The 10200-nt window shown below is 40.8% G+C and overlaps 2 long non-coding RNA genes across 2 annotated transcripts; both read right to left on the bottom strand.

Moving 5' to 3' along the window:
- Nucleotides 1-3928: 3928 nt before the first annotated feature.
- LOC136829692 (uncharacterized) lies at nucleotides 3929-5422 on the bottom strand. The gene is made up of 3 exons (XR_010850449.1): nucleotides 5283-5422; nucleotides 4673-4868; nucleotides 3929-4214 (listed from the first exon to the last, which is right to left on the bottom strand). It is a non-coding gene; the product is annotated as an uncharacterized lncRNA (long non-coding RNA).
- A 344-nt stretch (nucleotides 5423-5766) lies between these two features.
- Nucleotides 5767-9801, bottom strand: LOC136829691 (uncharacterized). Its single transcript, XR_010850448.1, has 3 exons — nucleotides 9028-9801; nucleotides 8158-8317; nucleotides 5767-5955 (listed from the first exon to the last, which is right to left on the bottom strand). It is a non-coding gene; the product is annotated as an uncharacterized lncRNA (long non-coding RNA).
- Between the last annotated feature and the right edge of the window lie 399 nt (nucleotides 9802-10200).

Below are 10200 nucleotides of genomic sequence, written 5' to 3'. Positions count from 1 at the left end.
AGATTATAAAGGAGAGAGAGGGAGAGAGAGAGAGAGACTCCATAGAGAGAGAGAGAGAGAGAGAGAGAGAGAGAGAGAGACCCTATAAATTAGAAAGAGGTGGAGAGACTCTATAAAGGAGAGAGAGAAAGAGATGCTTTATAGAGAGAGAGAGAGAGAGAGAGAGAGCCTTTGCCTGGGAAAGATCCCCTGAAGCTTTATGACAAATATCCTAACTGTGACGTTCTCAAACTCCCTTTCCTGCTTCCACGGACTCATTGTGACCCACTGCGCTGTTGCAAGTGTCCTCTCTCTCTCTCTCTCTCTCTCTCTCTCTCTCTCTCTGTCCAGCTTTCTCTCTCGCTCTCCCTCCCTCTCTCTCTCTTTCTCTCTCTCTCTCTCTCTGGTGATTTGAAAACTCTCTGGGATCGGTATCTCACGGAGCATTGAAATCACCCACAGAGAGAGAGAGAGAGAGAGAGAGAGAGAGAGAGAGAATAAATGAAAGGAAACAATTAAACCTAACTTTGGCCCATCACAGTCGAGTGACCACCAGGTACACAAATCCCTCGGGGTTCAGCAAACGGGAATCGAACCTGTTCAACTCGATAAGATTGCGAGTCTCATAACATCTGAACTACGATGTTGTCAGTTCAGCAAAGTTAAACAAAAAACGCTGATGAGTCTGGCCAGTCCCTGGACTGGTTACCACACAAACATGCCAGATGACAGAGTTTGAAGTGAATAGAAAGTGTAGACCACTGGACTCGTTCCTTACCAACCAGCGACGTTCAGCTTATACCAGAGGGGGTGCAGTGATTCATACGTGTCTGAAACAAGTTCTATTTTCGTCTGGAATTCGTCTATTTTTAGGGAAGGGGTGTGGGGATGGGTGGGCCAGTTTCCAGAAATATCCAGCAGGTATATGTTCATTAATTATTCTTATTATGTCACCTGTGTTCATGTAGGAAATAGGGTACGTGTAAAGAACAAGTTCCATACTCGTATGAAATTCGTTCATTTTCGTCACCTCTTGTACAGGACGTGTACAAGGTTTTCCGCTTTCATGACTCACTGGGGGAAAATGGGGCTTTGTATATGTGCGTCTGTAGTGAGTACACGTATCTGTGTGGGTTTCTGTCCTTCTTTTACCCTTAAAAATCCTCAAATCCTTCTCCATATCTGTGTGGAGTTATAGTTTCTGCATCCTTCCTTTTCCCTTAAAAATCCTCAAATCCTGCTCCATATCTGATGGATTTATAGTTTCTGCATCCTTTCTTTTTCCCTTAAAAATCCTCAAATCCTTCTCCATATCTGTGTGGATTTATAGGTTCTGTGTCCTTTTACCCTTAAAAATCCTTAAATCCTTCTGTAATCTTTGTGGATTTATAGGTTCTGTATTCTTTTACCCTTAAAAATATTCAAATCTTTTGGATTTAACATTGCAAGAAGCTCATTCGGCTATTTAATCCTTCTGAGATTTATAGAGTTAAAGGAGAAAGTTTTTTTAATTAGTAACTTTTTGTTAATTTGAAAAATTTTTTATCTGTTTTTTTAAATTGTTAGTTTCAACTTAAACATTTTATTTGCTCAGTTAAGGCGGTTAATTTATCAATTTCCTGCTCTACAAAATTGTTTTTGAAATGATTATGTTTAAAGATGATTTTTAAAATAGTTATTTATAATCAGATGAATAACAAAATTAAGCATTTTAACTTAGTAAATGAACTTGTTAGCTGGAACCAAAATTGAGAAAAGAAAGATAAAGAAGGATTTTAACCGCGTTAAAACGTTTTGTTCAATTTGTAACTAACAAAATTATTGAAATGTTTAAAATAAGTTTTTTAGATTAATAAACCTAAAAATTTTAACTGAGCAAATAAGTCTCTTAAACTGAAACTAACAATTTAAATAAAAGTAGATAAAAAATTTAACCCGGTTCAAGAACTGGTTGAATTTGAAACGGAGCAAAATCATTGAAAGAACCGAAACAAAAATGTGAAAAAGAATATTAAGAAATTACTTTCGACTTTGCTAGAAAAATTATTTCAATTCAAAACACTAACAAAGTATTGAAACTTTCATTTTTAAAATAACCTGCTTTTTTCGAAGATTGCACCATGCTAAAGTTAACAAGAATATTCACCTGTCAAATTTATCTTTTAAGTTTTCTGTCCGCCCTCAGATCTTAAAAACTGCTGAGGCTAGAGGGCTGCAAATTGGTATGTTGATCATCCACCCTCCAGTCATCAAATATACCAACTTACAGCCCTCTAGCCTCATTAGTTTTTATTTTATCTAAGGTTAGATTTAGCCATAATCGTGCTTCTGGCAACGATATAGGCCAGGCCACCACCGGGCAGTGGTTAAAGTTTTATGGGCCACGGCTCATACACCATTATACCGAGACCACCGAAAGAGAGATCTGTTTTCGGTGGCCTTCAGTATTATACACTGTAGCGGCTGTACAGAAAACTCGGTTGTGCCGAAGTTCCTTCAGCCCATGTTGTGCTTGTTTATCAATGCAAGTAGCACATCTACATAACAAAGAACCACGAGAAAGAAACAAATCAATAAGTAGCATAAAGGAAACCAAAATGTTTCTGTTTCATGATATATAAAATCAAATGCATAATTAGGCTATGATTTACCCCTGTGGAGGAAGAAAAGTTCTATGGCTCTATAATGTTCTGCTTAGATATTGATGGATTATGTATTCTTAATACAATATTTTCTCTAATAATAATAATTATTATTATTATAATAAGAGATTTGGGGAAATAATGAGCCCATGAAGTTTGAACCCCCGATGACCCATTGAAATGGTTTGGCGACCCAACTTTGGGTCGCGACCCTGGGGTTCAGAACCACTGACCCAAAGTCAAGTATTTATTGCATCATGGAAAACAATGGAAAAATGATCAGTTTATCTCCTACAAAAGCAGAGATTTTAAAAACAACTAAAAACACTCAGAAGTTTCTTCGGCGCAATCTAGTTTTCTGCACAGCTGCTACGGCGCATAATGAAGGCCGCAGCAAATACATCTGTCTTTTGGTGGTCTCCGTATAATGCTGTATGATCCGCGGCCCGTGAAACTGTAACCACTGCCCGGTGGTGGCCTAGCCCATATCTTTGCCAGACGCACGACCATGGCTAACTTTAACCTTAAATAAAATAAAGACTACTTGAGGCTAGAGGGCTGCAATTTGGTATGTTTGATGACCGGAGGGTGAATGATCAACATACCAATTTGCAGCCCTCAGCATCAATAGGTTTTAAGATCTGAGGGCGGACAGAAAAGTGCGGACATAAAAAGTGCGGACAGAAAAGTGCAGACAAAAAGTGTGGGCAGAAGAAAGTGCGGATGGGCAGACAAAGCTGGCACAATAGTTTTCTTTTCAGAAAACTAGAACGAGCAGTTTATCTGCTCGCAGAAGCAGAGATTGTAAAACAATCAAAGGGAATAAAGGGGGAATTAAACAAACAAAGGGAATAAAGGGGGAATTAAACAAACAAAGGGAATAAAGGGGAATGAAACAAACAAAAACACCTCCTAGAGGACGAGGACCCATAGAATGCTGGGAAAATCGTCAATCTTCATTCTGCTTCTGTGAGCAGATAAACTGCTCATCCTTTCAGATTGATCAAAAAGTGGCTACTGAAGAGCAAGAGCCCGTGCCAGGTTCCTACCTGGTTCCCCGAGGTTCCTAAGCACTCGCTCCACAAACACAGGTGCTTCTGTTGCAGATCTGTCCAAAGAAGAACAAACACAAGCAAAGGAGCAGTGAATTTGAACCCCATTACTTTTATTTATGTCATGAACTGAGTTATAGACGCTCTTAGGTCCAATACTCTTCTACACAAAGAAGTGATTTTCACTCTAAGGATACATAAAATACTGCACGACTCTTCAAAATATTTATTAAAACACTCTTTCTAATATTAATCAGGTACTCATTGGTTTATTTATTATTATTTTTTTTAGGCTAACAAGTCATACGCTGAGGACTAGGAGCTTGAATTCGAAGGTTTTCAGTTCCTATAAATGTCGTGACATCTGTCAATATTTGCAAATGTTGCTAAAATATTCCCGTTAGGCCCAGTCTCTTCATCCAGTCACGAAGGAACTTGCGAACACCTGATTTGACTGAGGAATTCCAACGCTTTCTGTCCGCACTGGTACACGAGCTGCCTCTCGGGAATGGGAATGAGGATTCCTTTTTTGTAATGGTGCCTGGAACGACAAGAGACCTACTGTAAATGTCTGGAATGGCTTGTGGCATTTGTGGAAATGGTGTCAAAGTGACAAGTGAGCTTTTTTGAAATTGCTTGGCATTCTTCTTCTTGGTTTCCTGACTTATGGTTTGTGGACACTTTCAGAGAATAGTGAAGAAAAGGATGAAAAAATGTTTAAAATGAACCTTAAGCTTTTCATTATAAAACCTAATATATTCTTTAAGTTTGGGGCCGTGTGGTTCAGCTGTTAGAGTGACAAACAGCAAGAAGACCCAGGTTTCATATCGGAACCGATTAACAACGATTTAAACTCTCTTAAATAGAATTGTCCCATGGATAATTTAAGCAGTAAGGCGTATAATAAAAAATTAATAGACTGTTTTGGTCTGAAACCAAGGTGTAGAAGGGCGTGAGGCTAGCAACCTCACCCCAAAAAATACTTCCTCCGAAACCTACCTGAGTCCTCTCGCGAAATTGTTGTAGGACAGGTCACTCGAGTTCCCGTCCCTCGACGCCCAGATCTGAGTTATGGCCTTCGGGTTCCTGAGCCTGAATATGCCCTGTCCTTCGTCCTCCCACTCAATGAGGGCGGGGTTAGCCCTGGGGTCGACCAGCAGACGCATCAGGAACTCCCAGTTCTTGGGGCCTCGAACTGCAGAAGAGGAGAAGAACAAAGTTATGCAAAGTTGAACGAAATGGTTGAGAGACATTTCAGGTTTTCAGAGATCTCACCTGAATGGTGGAAATTGGGGCAAGATCAGGCTGAAGGAGTCGAACAGCTGAGTTAGAAGGAAAAAGAGGAACACTGAACAGGCAGAGACCCATCTTAGACTGACTACAGTGTGCTGTTTAAGGCCCACTGTAGTAGGTACCCTCTACAGTGGGCAAGAACTGATAGGCTGTCTGAGTGGTGGAACAGCTATAGATTATTTCATGAGTAGAGTGACATAGCTTATAAGAAGAAGAAGAGGAGGAGGAGGAGGAGGAGGAGGAGGAGGAGGGAGGAGGGAGAAGGAGGAGGAGGAGGAGGAGCAAAGGAGGGAGAGCAACTGGACATTAGTCTCACCTCTGTGCTTACGGGATGCTCTCATCTTGACCAGGACATCGCTGGCTGGAATTTGGTGGGAATCGACTGCGTATGTTGGTCCAGCAGATTCCAGCTGTTCATCTGAAAGAAATAACTCAATAAGACAAAGATATTTGCAGTTACACAGTATGTCTTCAGAAGTATAGGACAGAATAAATATAAGCCTGAAAACCAATTATTCAATTGGGTGTATGCACGAAAAGGGTTCCTGACTCTGAATTCACTAGTTCCCTTCAGATTCAGCCTCAGGTTGGTGTTAATACTTTAGAGGATTATAAAAGGATCCCTAATTCTAAATACACCAATTTCATCCAGAATTAGCCTCACTCAAATTGCTCAGATTCCTTTAGAGGATTAAGACTCACCCTTAACCAGCAAAGCAGGCTCCTGAGGAACACCAGACCTTCTGCAACATCGTAGGGCGACTCTTTCGCTTCCCTCTCCCAGATGATGGAGGATTTCTTCCAACGCAGAGTCACCGAAACAGTCCTGGTCAGCAGAAGGGTCTGGGTCCAGAGGGTCATATGGGGCCCAGGTTCCATCTAGGGATTCTCTGGTGGGTACAGGGCATCAAGAGTGCTTGCTCCAAGGGCAGCACCGCAATGCCCAAATGCCTCTCCTGTCTCCCAGATTGATTGGTATTTATCCATATCTGGTGTGGAAGGTTGAAGGGTTGTTATTATTATTGTTATTATTATTAATGCAATGCATTACTAATCAAATACAATTGAACTTGTATTTTAATATTTGACTTACATTCTTATTCATTTATTAATTTGTTTATTTATCTGTCTTTTTTTTAGTAACTGATCTACTCTTTTTATTTCCCTTGCATTCTGTTACTTCTCTCAGATGAACACCTTGATATCCTCTGAAGCTTCTTGAATTTCATGTCAATGGCCCCATTTGGTGGGTCTGTTCCACATGAATAGGGTTCATCTTTATCTTCAGAATAATAATAATAATAATAATAATAATAATAATAATAATAATAATAATAATAATAATAATAATAATAAAGAATCATTTAAAACACTTCTGTATAGCCAGGAAAGTTCTTTATAAATAAAAGGAAAAATCAAATTCAACTAAACTTGAGAAGTTGAACAGCCTGTACAAAGACCCAAGATAAAATGGCTCAAAAAATAAGATAGAAAGCAATGCAAACAACCCTTAGCACTGCTCACAGTGTGCCATAAAGCCACGCAGTAGGTGGTACTTCCAAACTCTTAGGATGAAGTTGCTAAACCAATGAACTTCCTACCCTTTAACTCGCCAGGGAGTCGAACCCAGGTTTTATGAAGTTGCCATAATCATGAACTTTGTAGCCTTTAATTCATCAAGGGGTCGAACCCGTGGTTTCTGGACTTATTCAGTGAGAATGCTGGCTATCGTAGCACAGGAAAAATACATTTAATATTTTCATAATGTTTTGACAGATTGGTAAAAACACCAGATATACAGTGACGAGAATTTGTTGAAGTAATGTTAATTTTAAACTCTAATTACTTTCACATATTTCAAAGCAGTTTTGAAATAAAAACTCTGAAAATATTAATGTTTGCCAAAAGCAGTTTCAAATTAGATTCTTTATTGAGTAACATTGTCGATAATAACGCAATAATTATAGAGAAGTTTTTTTAACAAGTGCAAACTACCCCAATTCTTTTGTTGTTCGGCTGTTTAAGTCAGGCGGTAATCATGTTCTTTCTCCGTGCTTAAAAAAAACCTGTTTCATGCTTTATTCTTATTGAAGGAAAATGTTCCCTTTGAAAGCTAAATAAAATTTTAATAATATATAAATAAACAAGGTAGGTCGCAGTTACCGCCCTTGGAAGACCGATGACGTCACGACCTTAACTCGTTCTTTCAGCAAACCCATGCTTCGATTAGTTTGGTGTCAGCCTTGAGTGCGTACGTTGGCCGAAAACGTACGTGTGAAGTGTATTTATTTTCGTTCTATCCAGACATTTCGTTAAAGTGTTTGCACGTCCTTTCAACAATATGTAACAAACAGATTATTTAAAAAATCATATAAATATTATAGTTGTTTCCCCAGAATGGCTATCAATGTTTACATAGGGTTCCTATAACGCAAAAAAACAATTAGTTAAATCGTTATCGCTTTGAATACCTTTTTTACAACGGTGACAAGTTGCTGTATTGCGAATGACGTCATCACAGAACGGAATGATGAGGCAAAGAAGAAATTGAGAGGAAAATGGAGAAGAGATTGCCTGAATAGTTGAAGGTCAGTTCTGGTAGGCCTGAAATGCATCAGTTCGGTAGTCTTTGAGAACTTGGGTTTTGTGCTAAGATACATTTTAACTTTTATTGATTTTATGATATTTCCCCAGCTTAAAAAATGTAATGAAAAAAAAGTAGGCCTATGCCCACAATCCATGCGTGTGGTTTATCCAGTTTCCGAGTAAGTGAATTGAGTGATATAATGGCTGGAATAGGCCCATTTAAATTCTCTTGTTCTTGTCTATCTGCCAAGGAAAATCTTTCCCAGCCTAAGGAAAAATAAGAAAGAACAGGCCCATGCTTAAGATCTGGGTGTGGTTTCCGTGGTCCAGTGGTTACTAGCCTTCCTGAATACAGCCCACAATCGATCCTGTACGGGGGAAAATGTCTGAAGCCTATTTCCTGAATAAGTCCGTCATATTCATTAGTAAAAACGATATTTATAGGTACATGGTAGCTAGTGAAAGCTGTAGACTGGAGAAGGGCATAGGCCAGCAACCTCATCCCACATGATCGAATGTCTTAGGCTATGGCACAGCCAAGGGTTTGGGAACAATGGTTATAAGTTAAAGAATAAATAATATATATAAGTTATTTCGCTCCTTACCTAATAAATGGGGTGGTTTCAAGTCCAGCGTGTTACTGGACCCGTTGCCGACGTGGGAGGGAATTGCCGTTGAGGTATATTCGGGCAGATGGCTTCCGTCTACGTCTGCGGGGAGATTCGAATCCGTGGGGTCGAAATTTTGGGTCCAGATTTCGCAATCCTTTAGAAAAAGAAGAAGAAGAAGAAGAAGAAGAAGAAGGTTAGATTTTTAAGTATGGGAGTTCTCTCTCTCTCTCTCTCTCTCTCTCTCTCTCTCTCTCTCTCTCTCTCTCTCCCCCCTCTCTCTCTCTCTCTCTCTCTCTCTCTCTCTCTCTCTCTCCCCCCCTCTCTCTCTCCTCTCCCCCTCTCTCTCTCTCCCTCTCTCTCTCTCTCTCTCTCTCTCTCGGGGATTGCTTTCTCTCTCTCTCTCTCTCTCTCTCTCAAGATGGCGTCTCGTGATTGTGACCAGACAAAAAACTGAATATTAAAATATTATGAAATGCTGATATTTTCACCCACTCGTTTTATTCAGATTTTCTCACAATATTTTCCTCGTTTCCCCTCGTTTGTTTTCATTTGACTAAGAAACATTCATCGGATTCTTTGCCTTAGAAATAAGCTCCCGGGAATTCACAGCTAGAAATAGGAATCTTGAATATCAACGTTCCTGGTTCCATCTCGGTCCAAGTTGGTCCCACGACCGTCTCTTATTTCCCCGTCTCTCTCTGTCTGTCTGTCTGTCTGTTTCCCGTCGCTGTCAGCCGAGTCTGTCATTCGAGGTCGGAGTTAAAAGACAGAGGATTCTCCTCCCATGCCCCGATAAGGAGAGGTCACTCGGGTCACTGAGAAATAAATAAATGAATAAGGTTTTTTGAAGATTCACCAACCCACCTCTTCCCACCAGTTGAAGGTCGAGGCTCCCTCCGCTCGTTCTGGATTCTCGACCTGGAAGGCGCCATTGGTGTCTTCTTCTTCTTCTTCTTCTTCCAGGTAGGTCTTGCACATGACGTCGAAGTCGATGTTCCCTAGCCAGTTGTGGTAGGTCGACAGGTTCAGCTGACTCGACTCCATCGCAGGCTAATTATTCACGAATTGCAGGTGGGTTAAGCAGCTCCTACACTCCAAATCTACCCACTGGAATGGAGTCTTTCAGTTCCTGGAATTTTTTGGGCAAATTCCAGGTGGGTTAAACTGCTTCTATGCTCAGGCAAACTGGATTCTTAACCTCCCCACTGGAAGGGCGGAGTTAGGGGTGGGGAGACTTTGAGTTCCTGGAATCTTTTAGGCAAATGTCACTAATTCCAGGCGGGTCTAACAGCATCTACACTCAGCCGAACTGGAATCTGATTAACTCACTGGAAGCTAGCTCTCGGTTCCTGGAATCTTGTATTGCTTCTCTTCTGATCCACTACAAAATCCAGGCGACGAATATCGATGGTCAGCCAAACTGGAACCAAACTAACTCACTGGATGGGCTCCTTTCAGTTCCTGGAATTTTAAGTAGGTAAGTTTCTCTTTAAGCCCACCACCTTCTGAGACCCGACACTGACGAAGAACGTATGACTACTGGCATCAACTGGAGTCGCTCTCTGCCTTAAATACAATATTTCGGGGACTCCCTTTGAGTCACTGATAAAACGTTCACCATCTAGCGTTGCGTCACTTGAGGCAAATCTGAAGTAGCTGAAGTCACTCCAGGAAAATCTTGACATCCTGCAGAAGCAGAGGAATGGAACCAGCCCTTGAAGACCTCTGGACGAAACTAGTAATGGTTAATTCAGTCGTTTCACGTGCCATGTTTCTCGAGTGTCCAGCCCTGAATACCAGATGCTAAAATACTCCCCGAACCTCTGGTCATTCGATTAAGGCTGGCTTTGGCCGTTCCTTGGATTGGTAACCACAAATTCAGGGCGTGAATTAAGAACACACTTGACCGGCCATCAGTACATAACTTAGTGTTCAGAAAAGTTAATGAAGAGTGTGTGTGTGTGTGTGTGTGCGCGTGCGTGCGTGCTTGCGTGCGTGCGTGACGGACACACAGCACAGACGCGGGGATTCACTGGC

This window comes from Macrobrachium rosenbergii, chromosome 45, assembly GCF_040412425.1.
Source record: "Macrobrachium rosenbergii isolate ZJJX-2024 chromosome 45, ASM4041242v1, whole genome shotgun sequence".
NCBI lineage: Eukaryota > Metazoa > Arthropoda > Malacostraca > Decapoda > Palaemonidae > Macrobrachium > Macrobrachium rosenbergii.
Note: the sequence above shows the minus strand (reverse complement) of the source record. Positions and strands in the feature narration are given on the sequence as shown.